Source organism: Phaseolus vulgaris, chromosome 1 (assembly GCF_051622355.1).
Source record: "Phaseolus vulgaris cultivar YP4 chromosome 1, ASM5162235v1, whole genome shotgun sequence".
NCBI lineage: Eukaryota > Viridiplantae > Streptophyta > Magnoliopsida > Fabales > Fabaceae > Phaseolus > Phaseolus vulgaris.
The window spans coordinates 44355623-44370425 of record NC_143498.1 but is presented as its reverse complement, the minus strand read 5'-3'; positions in this window follow the sequence as shown (position 1 = coordinate 44370425).

Here is a 14803-nt window from a genome sequence, read left to right as displayed (position 1 = left end):
ATGATAGAGTGGCACTGCAGCAGCGCAAATACTGGAAAGTATCTTCACCCATGTCATTATATATTTTCTTTTTTTCTCTTGTAAAAATTATAATATTTATCTGAAATTATAGTTAAGTAATCACCATTTTCAAATAATCTTCATTCACCATATAATAAAAAAAGAGGTCTCAGTTTTGACCTATTATAAGGAGAGAGCATGTATAAATATGGAATGAAATAGAATGGGAAAAGTTATCATCACACTATTTAAATTGACCTTTTTATTAATGATGTTGTATATGCCTTGTAATACTTTCTCACATTCTATTATTTATTGTATTTTATTAAGAATAAAGGAGAGATGAAAATTCACCTTTTTCTTGTTAAAGAAGGGATGGGAAAAGTAACGGAGGAATATTATTCTGATTAAGGTTGATTTGAGTAGGGCTGTGACGTGGGCACTTTCTGGCTTTTGTTTTGTTACCCTAATAAATAACTAGTAAGACACCCAAATCCAAAAACACCTTCAGAATAAGGGAATGATTATAAAAAAGGTATACATATATTGATATTTTGGATAAAAAGAGTGGAAAATGATTTAATGTGCAAGACATAACCCCACAACTTAAATGATCTGCCCATTATCATTCTCATAGTACATGTCTAGCATCAAAAAAGGATTAAACTATAGTGCTTATTAGTTACAGTTATAGATTAATCTTGAGTTGTTGTCACGTGTTAAATATTGATGATGAACAATAATTGAGAAGTGATGAAGATAGCTAGTTTTCTGGGTCATTCGTACACTTTCCCTAAAACTATGATTTTGCTGGTGGAATTTAACAGAAAATAATTGTTCTTAAGAATTCAACGTCCCTCTGATTTTGTGTGTAGAGAAAGTGGTGAAGCGAGGAAAACCCACTAACGAAATCGAATTTGGAAATGTCCCTTTTCTTTTACTACATACTTCTTTTGGATCTCTCTTTATTCGAAACCCATATCTAAAGCTATGGAAAGGATGGGAAATAAATTGGCCATTTTACCCATTTGGCACACTAAATTGAATAAGGTTCTTACTTTATTTTAAGGGTTATAGATGAGCAACCATGCCCAAAAACCATTCCTTCCATGAACCAAACCTTATGCGTGTAGGAAATAGGACCCATCACGAATTAGACCTCTGCGACCATGCATATCCAGTTTCAGATTTGTTCTTGTATTTATCCTTTGGAATCCTATGTGGGTTCTTTTTATCCAAGCTTTTCGAATCTCCAGGAATTTCTATTATGTTTCATTTCATTTATCTCTTTAGTTTATTTCTTTCTTCGAGGCATCGCGAGATGATGCTTATGCTTGCTTAAAGGATTTACTTTAATTACTACCATCATCACTCATTTTCTCATCTCCTTTACCATTAATTCATTCAATAACTTTTTCCTAATACACTCACAATATACATGCACTATAAAACATTTTTTTTCTTAATATGAATCACTATTTAGTATATACAAAATGTTACTTAATGTAACACATCCTTAGACATATTTAGTTGTTTATCTTAACTTTATACATTTTATTTTGACATAAATTTACATATTTTACAACTTGAAATCGTTAAAGCGAATATTTAACTTTATATTTTCTAAATTTTTTTACAATTAAACTTATTAATTCTTTAAAGGTTTTTTTTATTAATTTATCTTATTTAAAACATAATTTTTTTTAAACAGTGTTGCTTGTATAAGCAACAATTTTGTTACATAGTTTACTTCATTGGTAAAATTTATTAAACAACAACACTATATAATTTCTAAGCAAACTTTACAAATAAATCTAATAAAGATTATCTTATAGTGTTTATATTAATATGTAACACTACAAGAAAATCATAAAATAGAAACCAATTTTTAGATACCAAAATAATTAGTTGCAATAGTAACTAAATTAGATACCATTTTAGAAACTAAAAAAAATGGTTTCTAAATTAGTTTTTATTATTGTTAAGTAGTTTCTAAATTGGTATCTAATTAGCAACCAAGGTTTTAGAGACCAAATTTAGAAACTAAATAATTGGTAGTTAAAACCTTGGTTGTTAATTAGATACCAATTTAGAAACTATCTAATAATAATAGAAACTAATTTAGAAACCAATTTTTTTTTAGTTTATAAAATGGTATCTAATTTAATTACTATTGCAACTAATTATTTTAATTTCTAAAAATTGATTTTTATTTCATGATTTTTTTGTAGTGTTTTAGACAACATAGTGTGTATTAAAAAAAAAAAAAACTACTAGACCTAGAAGGTTGGTGGTATGATTTTGTAAATGCTTATTTATATATTCATCAACTATCACATAAGCTATGATTGTTTGTGACATCATCTACACATATAGAAGTGTTTTTATGTTTGGCTACAGCGTTGCTTAGTTAGGGTAGGAGTATGTGTTTTGGAAAGATGTCAATTTTTTGGTTGATTTATGGAAATTACGATTGTCTTTTTGAAGTATCTTTTAAATTTAAATAATTTAATTAATTTATTATTGATATAAAAAATTATATATTAACAAATATAATGTAACCTATTTTTTTTCTATTGATATAAATGGAATTTTATTTTGATTTTGATTTTGTTAGGAGTGAAGTTTAAACTCAATTTAAAAATAATTAGATAATTTTTTTATTAATAAAAAATAATAAATAAATATGAATTATTAAAGGTGATCCAACCCTTATTTAGAAAATAAGAAAAAGAAAATAGAATTTCACTCTCCAATTAAAAAAAAACATTAAAAATATTTCATCACAATTAGCAAAATACTTAGATCATTAATATTCGTATTCAACCTTGTAGAGGGTATACAACCCTTGAATTGATCCATTAAGTATCTACAAAACATATGATTTCTCATTAAACTCAATTTAAACATGTTACACGAGACGACCCAAAAATAAAGAATAATTTACCTAACTCGTTAGTTTATCTTCTTTTTTTGACTAGTAATATGAGCCCTTTCAGAGTAGGTAGGGTGAGTTACATTAAGTTCTCCCAAAAATCTTGCAGGAAATTGAGAAATTGACATGTAAGTTAGTTAATTTAATTTGTTGAGAACTCTGAATACTGGCTTCAAGATAATGATGGCTCATGGCCATTTATTTTGACTACTCAACTTAGATCCTAATTTCAGATGGGCCCTAACTTTTATCGTTTTTTGCAGAAAGTTCCTGCTTTTAATCACTCTATAACAAGGTACCCAGATAAATATATTTTCTTTTTTTTCTTAAAAAACTTCGGTTAAGATGGTGGAATTAATGCGTAAATAAATTGGTGTAAAGTTATTTTATTTTCATTAAAAATCTTGAATTAGAGAATATTATAGTATAATAATGTATACTCTTGAAGTAAAAGTAAAAATTAAAATTATAGTGTTACATTGATGAGGCAAGTCAACCCATCAAAGTTATAGCATACATAGTCAATTCTACGAAACTGTGTGAAGCTTGTTAACTTATTTCTTATACAAAATAAAATAGAAGGGAATTTGCAGTTGAATATAAACGCATTAATTCATTCCAAATCAACGTTTAGTTCACATATGCAAAGTGACACGACACACACACATGCATGGAAAAACATATATTGACGAGAAGTGAAAATTACTCCATCGCGAAAGCATCCAAATAAATAATGTGATGTTTTTGGAAGACTAAAAGAGTGGAGTGAATCCTAATTAATTAGGATTACTTTTGCTCTGAAATCCAAGTCAAGTCACTGAAAAGATGTTAGACCCTACTTGCACCTTAATAATTGAGATATCAATGTTACTGCTGAGTTTCATCTTAATTAAATTCTCTAATAGATATATAAACCATACCTTAATTAATAATTGAGAAAGGTAATATTGGACTATCTAATTTTCCACATATATGCCTAGCTACCAAACTACTGAAAACCAGTGGAGATCTCCTCCACAAGAAACAACTAAATAGATTATAAATTCTACAGTCATATTTATTTTATAATTAATAAGAACCAAATTAAATTAAAATTAATTTATACATATACTCATTCTATTTGATGTTTTTAAATTAATTTTATCTATCAATTTTAAATAAAATGGTCCCAAGTGATACGAAAATACTTATACAAAATATATATTTTTCCTTATATACTCCATATTTATTTATTCTTTCTATTATTAATAAAAAATACAAAATATGTATTAACATTAAAAAATATGTAACCCATCATCTTAAAATCTTAATGTGTTATTTTTTCAATATTTAAATTGAATATGTTTTGGAGATGTATTAACAATGTAGGTTCTTCTATTTCTATAAGAGTTGAATGTACTTTAACGCTCCAACAAATTTTTGGTTTATTAGATTCAATTCTTACAGTTTTTTTATTTATTTTAGGAGTATCTGTTAGTAGAGCTGATTTTTGTTGTTTGAGAGTGACACATGTCTTTACTGTTTTTTTTATAGAAGTTAGAAACCCCTTAAACGCTCTAATTAATTTATTCATCTTTGTTATAAAAAAATAGGGTTCAGTCAAACTAAAACAAGTTAATTTAAATTAAATTGAATAAATTTTGATTTAGCTCATTTAGCTAACAATTAAAATAATTTGGTTTATATATTTATGGGTTCACTCTCCTTTGTAAAAAATTTGAAAAATTAAAAATATAGAATTTTATGTATATGAAATGGATTATATATATATATTATAATTTTTAATATGATCATATCCCTTACATTCTAAAGTGGTTGAAGTCAAAACTTGAAGTTAAGTCATCATTTTTTTTACCAACAATAAACAATAAATAAATATGAATTACTTAAGGGGTAACTCAACCCTTATATAAAAGAAAAAAAAAGAAAAAAGAATCTCATGTTCCAATTTAAACCAAGCTCCCAACATAAACTACCAACTAACCCTTATCCCAATCAAAACACAACCACAGGAATCCACCAATGACAACAACCAGAGTGTACCAACACAACAAATTCCAAGAAGCAAAAACAAAAACAAACCACCAAGCATAAATTGCCAACAAATAAAAGAACTTATAAAACCTCTTTACAAAGAACAGACTAGTTGTAGAACCCATTAACTCAACAAAAAAAACAAAGGTAATCATACCCTTACTCCACTAGAAGGACATACTCCTAAAGATCATTCTACAAAACACATAATGTATTCCTTCTTAAACAAGTAGTTAGAGATACAAACCAAAATAAAGGAGACAAATTTATTTCACAATTTTCATACATACTAGGGGTTCCAAGCACCAATCATAATAAGAAAATTCTACATATTTTTCTTTACTGGTCATCCAAGCCTAGGTTTTCCTTTAAGCCACCGTAAACACCTCTGATGGTCAACTTTCCCATTATTAAAAACACATTTATTCTGATGTTTCCAGATTTCACCTACAATTGCAATCCACACCACTCCCCAGATTCTGGAAATCGGGCCATTAACCTTCAAACCCAGGTAAGTAAAAAGGGCTTTCATGACATCTAAATTAAGGACAAAGGCATACCTCAAAAGTTGAACAGAACTAATACCCTCCCCTGTTGGTTTGTTTGGCAAACTGGCATTAGGTTGGGGCTACTTGATTTAGAGTAGTTTGGAAGGCTTTAGAGTAGTTTGATTGGTTTTGTGTTGGTTGGTTGTTCTGATATGCTGCACAAGTGTTGGATCACCCCTAAAGTGATCCATATTTATTTATTTTTTCTTGCTAATAAAAAAAAAACTAATACCCTCCCCTCCTACCTTACTCTTATAGAGTAATTCACTTTAAGCCCAGAGGCAAGCTCAAAACACATCAGAGTGGCCTTAACCGTCAACACACTCTGCAAATTTGCTTTACAAAAAAATAACATATCATCCACAAATTACAACATACTCACTTTGGTTTTCCTTTCTCCAATCTCGATGCTATCTAACATGCTCTTCTCTTCTACCTGTCTTACCATTCCAGCTAGACTCTCCGCAACAAAGAGAAAGATAAACGACATCAAAGGATTACCTTTTCTCAAACCCTTCTCCAGGATAAACTCATTCGTTGAACTATCATTCACCAAAATTGAAGACGTTTCTAATCAATTTTTAATCCAACCAATCCACTTATTACAGAAACGTAACCTTCCTAACATATTATAAATAAAATCTCACCTCCCTAAGTCATAAGTCTTTTCATAATCCATTTTGAAGTAAACATAACTTTCCTTCTTTCTATTTATATCCTCAATCGACTCATTAGCCACCCACACACTATCCAAAAGGCCCCTTCCTTTAAGGAAAGCTAACTACCTTTGATCAATAACCTTATTCATAACCTTTTTCAGCCTTGAGGACAAAAATTTAGTCACAATCTTAAACATACACCCAACCAATGAGATAAGTCTGAACCCATTTAGTTGTTGTGGGTTCTCGCACTTTGGAACTAAAGTAATAAAGGAAGCGTCCACCCCTTTTGGCCACCTCCCTCCTTCCTCAATTTTTTTATTGCACCTATACATCGCCTTTTAGCTCCTCGTAACAAAATTTAATAAAACCAAAGTTAAACTTGTCTAGCCTTAAACTCTTACTATTGTCACAGTTCCACACCACCTCCTTGATCTCTTCCTCTAATATTCTACCCATCAACAAAGCATTATCCACACACGAAATAGTGTTAAAAGACACATTATCCAACCTAAGGTGTACCCGTTGTTTAGCTCTAAAACTATCCATGAAGAACTCTTTCACCCTTTCTTTAATAATAGGTGGGTCCTTACACCACTGACCATTTACCCTAAGGCCATTAAGTCCACTAAGAGTAAGAGATCTTCTCTGCTTAATCATTACATGGTAGAACTTTGTATTCAAATCTTCCTGCTTAACAAATTAAACCTAGCTTTTTGCATTGCTAAAGCCTCTTTCTTAAGTGTATTCCTACTCAATTAAGCTAAAATAGTCTTCCTCTCTTCACGTCCTTCATCACTTAAATCGCTCTCATCGTCTTTCCCATCAAGCTTGGACAACCTCCTTTCTAGACACTCACCAAGATGATTCAAGTTTCCAAAAACTTCTTTATTCCATATCTTGATGTTAGATTTAAGTCTTTTCAACTTTTCTTTCATAACAAACAACCCATTACCCAAAATTTCATAGTTGTTCCACTTACATCTAATAAAATCTCTAAACCTACCATCTTTCTGTCAAATTTCAAGACTCCTAAACGATTTTGGACCCCAGTCAATACAACTTTCAGAATTAGGACACAATAATCTAACACCGATCTACCTAAGGAATATTGCTTACAATCTGGCCACTTTACTAACCAATCAGGAGAAAATAAAATTCTATCTATCCTGCTTTTGACAATCATGTTCGATTTATACCAAATTTTCTACCTACCAACAGAATATCAACCAACCCTGTATCTTCAAAAAACTTATTAAAGCACCGAACCTCCCTGTTATAATGAACATTAGAACATTGTCTTCTTCTCTTCCCTACATACGAAATAGAGTTAAAGTCATCAACCACACACCAAGCTTTTATTGTTGTATTCCTTCTAACTTCATTAATCTCATCCCACACATCTTTCTTTTCACTGAAAGAGCCAAAGCAATTACCCACCAATCTTCCGCACTCCCTCAATAATAGTAAAACTCCCTTACATTCCTAAATCTCGTCAATTCAAATGCATTCTTTTTTCCACATAGTTAATAAACTTCCCCAATTATTTACCACACTATTTTCAATCCAACCAATATCGCTAGAACCCTATGACTGGTAACCTCTTTCCTTACTAACTTTCTCACATTTTGTCTCTTGAATACATACAAAACACACATCTTCCTTTCGAACAAGATTACTTAAATATTTTTTTTTACATTACCACCTAGCCTTCTAATATTCATATTAATTATCTTCATTATCAAAAGCACCAACCTCTCCTTTTAAGACCTCCTTCCTAACAGAATTTAATTCCAATGCTGGAATAGAGTTTACTGCATCTTCATCACCACTCATACACGTAAAACCTAATTCTTTTCCTAACTTCCAAATTCTAGCCGCTCCATATATTATATTTTAAGTCAAAATAATCTATTACAATTTTTCACAGCACTATCAGAGATACAATTATTGAAAGAATTAGATTTGAATCTTAATTTTGTGCCTCCATTTGTCTCCTCAGATAATCCTCATCTAGTACATCCCGACACCCTTGAGCCACCACAACGGGAGACACCTTCATGACTTAGTGTTGCAACCGCCGTCACAGAAGCCAACTGTCACCGCCACTCCACCACATCACCTTCAGTAGAGTCCCCGCTGGCAGTAGAATCCACTCCAGCGCCGTCGCCACCTCCAATTCCGACGCCGTCAGCATCCTATATCGAACAATTCATTCATTATAAGCTGTTACCCTTTGTGGCGGGTTAATCCAAATATCATAATGGCTAACTTTTAAGAGAGTAAGGCAATCCACAATATTGTGTTAGACTTAAACATGGGAAAGATTGCATAGTGAGGCTTCAAAGATATTGGGAAGTATAGTTAGTAAGATTTGATGTGATGATAAGATCAGTGTGAAGAGTGTAATGCAATATTATTGGAGTAATGTGTATTAGAAATAAATCTGTATTGGAAGAACTTCGTGAATGATGAAAAGAACCTGTGATGAGAATGATGCAGAGATGAAGGGTAGATAAACCCTAAAAGGGTTGAAAGGTTCTGACCAGAGAAAGAGGGAAAAAAACGTAAACGTTATTATGAAATTGAATTGAGGAGAGAATTCACAATTACAAAAAGTTACCATCAGTAAAGTAAAAACTCACTAAATCTAAGATACATGGTGACAGAAAATAAAAGAAGGCCCAAGGCCCCAAGGCCCAAACAGCCCAAAATAATAATAAAATATACTAACTAACACCCCCCCTCAAGCTGGGAATAGATATTTTGCATTCCCAGCTTGGACTTGAGAGCAGTAAAGGTGGAAGCAGCCAGTGGTTTAGTGAGGATGTCAGCAGTTTGCATGGAGGAAGTGATTGGAAGCAACTTGAGAAGACCAACATTAATTTTCTCGCGGACAATATGACAGTCAATCTCTATGTGCTTCGTCCGCTCATGAAAAACCTGATTTGAGGCAATATGAATTGCTGAATGATTGTCACAGAATAAAATTGCAGGTTCAATGTAGGAGATACCAAGATCCTTAAGAATGTAAGTCAGCCACTGAATTTCACAAGTGGTTGCTGCAAGAGCTCTATACTCAGCTTCTGAAGAACTTCTTGAGATAGTAGGTTGTTTCTTGGACTTCCATGATATAAGAGACTCACCCAAGAAAATGGCAAAGCCAGTAACAGATTTTCTGGTTTCAGAACATGTGGCCCAATCAGAATCACTGTAGCCGCGAAGCTGGTTGTTACTGTTCTTGTGGAGAAAAATGCCCGAGCCAGGATTACCCTTAAGGTACCTTAGGATGCGAAAAACAGCTTGTTGATGGTGCTTTGTAGGAGAAGAGACGAACTGACTTAAGTTGTTGACACTGAAGGCTATGTTAGGCCGCGTGTTGGTGAGATAGATCAACCGTCCAATAAGTTGACGGTAGGTAGATGATTCTTCTTCATTGAGTTGAACGTTGTCCGTGGAAGAAAGGCGAGAGGAATGAGACATGGGTGTAGGCATGGGGGCACAATCCAGCATTCCCGTTTCATGAAGAAGATCTAGAGTGTACTTTCTTTGACTGATATGTAAACCAGATTTGTTGCGAGCCACTTCCAGTCCTAAGAAATATGTGAGATCCCCTAAATTTTTAATTCTGAATTGTTGATCCAGCAACTTAGTGATATGAGCGATTTCCTCAGCATCGTTTCCAGCAAGTACAATATCATCCACATACACAAGAAGAGCAGTGAGTTTAGTATGAGTGCGTTTTAAAAATAATGAATGATCAGCAAATGACAATGTGTAATTATGTGAAAGCAAGAAATTAGATAATTTGGCATACCATTGTCGGCTAGCTTGACAAAGACCATAGAGAGATCTTTGGAGTTTGCAAACATGGTTTGATGAGGGTAGAGTGAGACCGGGTGGTGGCTGCATATACACTTCCTCAAGGAGATCTCCATGTAAAAATGCGTTATTGACATCGAGTTGCTTGAGAATCCAATCATTGGAAGCAGCAACAGCAAGTAGTAGACGCAATGTTGTCAATTTTGCAACAGGGGCAAAAGTATCTATGAAGTCAAGGCCTTCTAACTGTGTGTACCATTTGGCAACTAAGCGTGCCTTGTACCGGTCAATAGACCCGTCTGATTTGTGCTTTATCTTGTAAACCCAACGACAGCCAATAGCCGTCTTCCCAAGCGAAAGTGTGGTAATCTGCCAAGTGTGATTGGCATCAAGTGCAATCAACTCCTCTTGCATAGCTTGTTTCCAGCAGGCATGTTTTGAAGCTTCCTTGTAACTGTGAGGCTCCGAATGGGAAGAGATAGAAAGAACAGTGCATTTAAAAGCAGGAGATAAAGATTTATAAGAAACAAAATTATTAATGGGATATTTAGTACTTACACTGTTTGTGGTGGTCAAATCAGTTTGAAAATCTGCAAGGTATGCTGGTGCCTTTCTTTGTCTATTTGATCTCCTCAATGGTATGTTCAGATCATCAATTTGTGTATCATCTAGGGTCTCTTCATTTTGGTTAGGATTCATGTCCACATCAATTTGTGCAGTACCCATAGTCTCATGAGGATGACAATCATTTTGAAAAATAATATCACAGCTTGAATCATAATTGTGAGGAATAGGCAAAGAAAGGTTGTTGGAATTCATACAGGAATCTTTGTTCAAATGATATGGAAAATGATTTTCATAAAAGGTAATATTCCTTGATACCTCAATACTATGATTTTTAAGATTTAGAAAAATATATCCCTTTGTGTTGGAAGAAAAACCGAGAAAGATACCATGCACAGAACGATCATCAAGTTTCTTTCTATGTGTAGTGAGCGTGCTAGAGTAACACAAACATCCAAACACGCGTAAAGAAGAAAGATCATATGGTCTACCATTCAATTTTTCGTAGGGTGCAATGTTGTGCAACAAAGGAGTAGGAGTGCAATTGATTAAAAAGACAGCATGTTGTACAGCAAAATTCCAGAATAAATGAGGTAAATTTGCTTGAAAAAGCAAGGCACGGGTAACATTTAAAATGTGTTGATGTTTTCTTTCAACAATACCATTTTGTTCAGGTGTTTCTACACATGTGGTTTGATGAACAATGCCTTTAGAAGAAAAGAAGTTTTTCATGGCAAATTCAGCACCATTGTCAGTGCGAATAGTTTTAACCGTAGTTTTAAACTGATTTTCAACGTAAGCAATGAAATTAACAATATGATTTCTAACTTCAGATTTTGTGTGTAAAGAAATAACCCAAGTAAAACGAGAAAAATCATCCACAATGGTTAAAAAATATCTAAAACCGTGCATTGAAATGACAGAACAAGGACCCCAAATGTCCATATGCAGTAATTCAAAGATGCTAGCAGTATAAGATTTACTTAAAGTAAAAGGGAGTTTCTTTTGTTTGGCACGATGACATACATCACATACATGCGATTTTTCAGCAGGAATATAAGAGTATTTAGTTCTCAAAACATTTAATCTTTCATCTGAAAGATGCCCCATTCTATAGTGCCACAGATTAATGTCTTTGACAGTACAATTGAAAGAATGAGCAATAGTGTGTGTAGCAGTATTACGAAAAAAAGAAGATTCAAAAGCATACAAGCCAGCTTTGACACTAACTATACCAATCCTCTCTTTGGTTGTATTGTCCTGTATCATACAATTATTGGAGGAGAAAATTAAACTGCAGTTCATATTTAAAGAAAGTTTAGAAGTAGATACAAGATTAAAGGAAAGCTGAGGAACATATAAGACATCAATAAGGTAAAATTTGTGATTAAAAATCACAGTTCCAGAATATTTTGCAAACACATGATGGCCATTAGGTAGACTAATAGAAATAGGTTTAATGCTTTTGTATGAAGTAAATTCAGATAAAGAAAAACACACATGATCAGTTGCTCCTGAATCTAGAATCTAATAATTTCTACCATGCTGTAAATTATTTAAGGTAAGAATGTTACCAGTTGGAGACCTCTCTGCCATTTTGTGATTGGTGTCTGCAGTGAACGAGCCCACCTGATTTACTTGAATATTGGCTGCAGTGTTATTATTGGTGCTTTGTCTAAACAAATCTGACAAAACTTGATATTGCACTGCTGTGAGGTGATATTCCCCTTTTTCCTGTTCTTTTTGGCAAGGCTCAGAAAGCACATCATCAGATATAACAATATTATTAACCTGATTGGTTTTACTACCATAAAACTTGTATCCAGGAGGATACCCGTGTTTCTTGTAACAAGTTTCTATGGTGTGACCATTTCTTCCACAGTGGGTACATATTTTCTTATTCCCATTATTTTTGAAGGACTTATTTTCTTGATTAGGAAACCCAACCTTCCGAAAACAAACGTTCTCTGTATGGCCATTTTTACCACAAAAGGTGCATATCACAGAAGAAGAGATACGATTAGAATTAGCACTATTAATATTTGAGACAGAAAAGTTGCTGGCCAGTTGACGTTCTTGTTGCACCACAAGAGAAAAAAATTTTGTTATAGGAGGTATAGGCTCCATAAGAAGTACATGAGATTTTATGTTATGATATTGTTCATTTAACCCCCTTAGAAACTGCATGGCCTGGTCTTCACATTTTCTTTGGTTGATAAGAGAAGTAAAAGCAACAGAGCAAGAGCATTTTGTCTCACAAATGCATACAGGATTAGGTCTAAAGTTTTCTAGTTCATCCCAAATTATTCTCAGCTTAGTGAAATAGTCAGTTACAGTCAATTCACCTTGATGTAAAGAAGCAACTCCCAGTTGTAAATCTGAAATTCTAGATAAATCCCCCTGAGAATATCTACTCTTCAAATCATTCCATATATCTAAAGTTATATCCATCCATACGATGCTTTGTCTAATGGGAATAGAGACAGAATGGACTAACCACGAGACGACCATATTGTTGCATCTGTGCCAAGCCGAGTAAGTGGGATGGTTCTTGAGCAGACATGGGCACGTGCCAAGAACAAACTCCACCTTATTTTTCGCGCTCAACGCCGTTATAATCGACTTACTCCAAGAGTGATGGTTTGTAGAGTCCAACGCCGACGAGACCAAAGGGACGGCAGGGTTCTCACTGGGATGGAGATAAAGGCAATTGTTCATCAAGTTCAATTGTTCCACTGATTGATTCGTTGCATTCGGCTGAGACAATTGCACTGTGGTTCCTTCAGTTCCAGCGGTTCCAGCCATATCTGAAAGAGAAACAAAAAAATTCAAGATTTGGAACAAGAAACCGTGAAAAACGAAATTCATAGAAGAAGACGAAATTCAGAGTGCACAGCAGAGCTCTTCAAAGAAGAGCTCTGATACCATATTAGAAATAAATCCTCTGTCTTGATTATGCGGAAGAACTTCGTGAATGATGAAAAGAACCTGTGATGAGAATGATGCAGAGATGAAGGGAAGATAAACCCTAAAAGGGTTGAAAGGTTCTGACCAGAGAAAGAGGGAAAAAAACGTAAACGCTATTATGAAATTGAATTGAGGAGAGAATTCACAATTACAAAAAGTTACCATCAGTAAAGTAAAAACTCACTAAATCTAAGATACATGGTGACAGAAAATAAAAGAAGGCCCAAGGCCCCAAGGCCCAAACAGCCCAAAATAATAATAAAATAGACTAACTAACGTGTTGGAGATCCCACATCGACTAGAGATTAGAGCCTTTCATTGTATATAAGTGGGTGCAAACCTCAAATCCTTTGAGCCGGTTTTATGGGGTTGAGTTAGGTTTAAAGTCCACTCTTACGTAATATGGTATCAGAGCCATTTCAAGCCTATCCTAGCGAGTGTTTGTGTTGGGCCTATCGTGCCACCCGCTATCGGGCCGCTATCGGACCACCCCATAATATATAGCACCACGCACGAGTTGGCAGTCTCGGCGTGAGGGGGGTGTGTTGGAGATCCTACATCGACTAGAGATTAGAGCCTTTCATTGTATATAAGTGGGTGCAAACCTCAATCCTATGAGCCGGTTTTATGGGGTTGAGTTAGGCTTAAAGTCCATTTCATAATACTCACGCCGAGACTGCCAACTCGTGCGTGGGACTATATATTTTGGGTGGTCCGATAGCGGCCCGATAACGGGTGGCACGATAGGCCCAACACAAACACTCGCTAAGATAGGCTCGAAATGGCTCTGATACCATATTACAAAGTGGACTTTAAGCCTAACTCAACCCCATAAAACCGGCTCATAGGATTGAGGTTTACACCCACTTATATACAATGAAAGGCTCTAATCTCTAGTCGATGTGGGATCTCCAACAGCAATATTGTGGAGAGAAAGAGAGAGAATTTTGATAAGTGGAAAGGAATAGTTGATCTCTATGCGGGCCATACATTATTCACGGGTTCCTCTATTTCAAGATTCCCGCATCATCCATCTTATATCATCAAATTTTCTACCTCCATTATTCCCTAAGGATACTGCATCCCCAACCACTAATATTTTAAATTACATTCACACACCACTATTATTCTCATAGAAGTTGTACAAACTTTCAAACAAAATCTCATAGTTAACTTGGTTTTAGAATAATGTTGAATTACTTCACTTACAAAACAATTTCATTCAAAGTCCATCGAATCATATAATTAGGCATTTAAAAGCCTTTGCAAGTGCC